This window comes from Hemitrygon akajei, chromosome 3 (assembly GCF_048418815.1).
Source record: "Hemitrygon akajei chromosome 3, sHemAka1.3, whole genome shotgun sequence".
NCBI classification, from domain to species: domain Eukaryota; kingdom Metazoa; phylum Chordata; class Chondrichthyes; order Myliobatiformes; family Dasyatidae; genus Hemitrygon; species Hemitrygon akajei.
In genome coordinates this window covers 42,077,422-42,078,676 of record NC_133126.1, presented here as the reverse complement: position 1 = coordinate 42,078,676, position 1,255 = coordinate 42,077,422, and positions in this window count along the sequence as shown.

Here is a 1,255-nt window from a genome sequence, read left to right as displayed (position 1 = left end):
TGTATACTTCCACTGTGGCCTTTACACTTAATTCGGCATTATCACTTTAGCAACACACACAAAACTGCTGGAAGAACTCAACAAGTCAGGCAGTATCTATGGATGAAAGTAAACAGGACTCCTGATGGAGGGTCTTGGCTCAAAACGTCGACTGTTTACTCTTTTCCATAGAAGCTGCCTGGCCTGCTGAGTTCCTCCAGCATTTTGTGTGCGTCGCTTTGGATTTCCAGCATCGGCAGTTTTCTCTTGCTTTGTTGTTATATCTTGCTCCGTTTCAGTGCACTGTGTAATGGGCTGACCTGTATGAACGGTATGCAAGACAAGCTTCCCCGCTCTGTCTTGGTGCACGTGTAACAATAATAAACCAATACCAATGGAATCATTTATGACCTCGGAATGTGCCAAAGCTCTTCATATTCAATAAAAAGTCTTTGAAGAGTAGTCATCATTCCCCCATAGGAAACCAATTAGAACTGAGTGCTGTGATTATTACCCTTTTTTTCTCACCATGTTTGTTGATTAGGGATAACTGTCATACTCGTCAAGCATATTTTTCATATGAGCGACAAAAGGACTGCAGTTTAATCGCTGGTCCATTGGCAGCTCATTGGGACATCACCGTTGGCATCACCATTTTATAGTGGTAGCCTGGATATTTGAGTTTCAATCTCTGGATCGGGGCCTAACCTCGCATCCTTCTGACTATGAATCAAGCGTGATGCCTACAGAACGACAGCTCACAGAAATGAGGAATCGCTGGGATTTGCGGGACTGCAGGCAAGCCGTTGCTTTCAGAGAGAAAGTGAATTGTGATGCTTACAGCTAATTATTTTGACAGATAAAAATGAAGTAAACTGCTTAAAAATATGACCAGAGTAATTCCATGATGGAATGGATAAACAAAGAAAGGGGAATGATTTGATGACAGTAAAACTCGGATTTGTGATCATTGACAAAAAGAAACAGGTCTCGGGGAAAACTCGGCATAAGATTATTCCTTCAAAGACATGGCACATAAACAGCACATTATATTCAAGCAGACGAGGTTGGTTATTGTCCATCGGAGATGCCCGTTTTTCTTCATTTATCAGCCACTTCATACACTGCCCTGCTATTTGCTGTGGCTTCTCATGTCGCGAATTCCACATTGACGCCAATTTCTCTGCAGAAGTTTCTTCCTGATTTCTTGGTGACTGTCTTACGCAGATTGCTTCCCCGTAAAGAGAACCATTTCCACTGTATCCATTCTACAAAA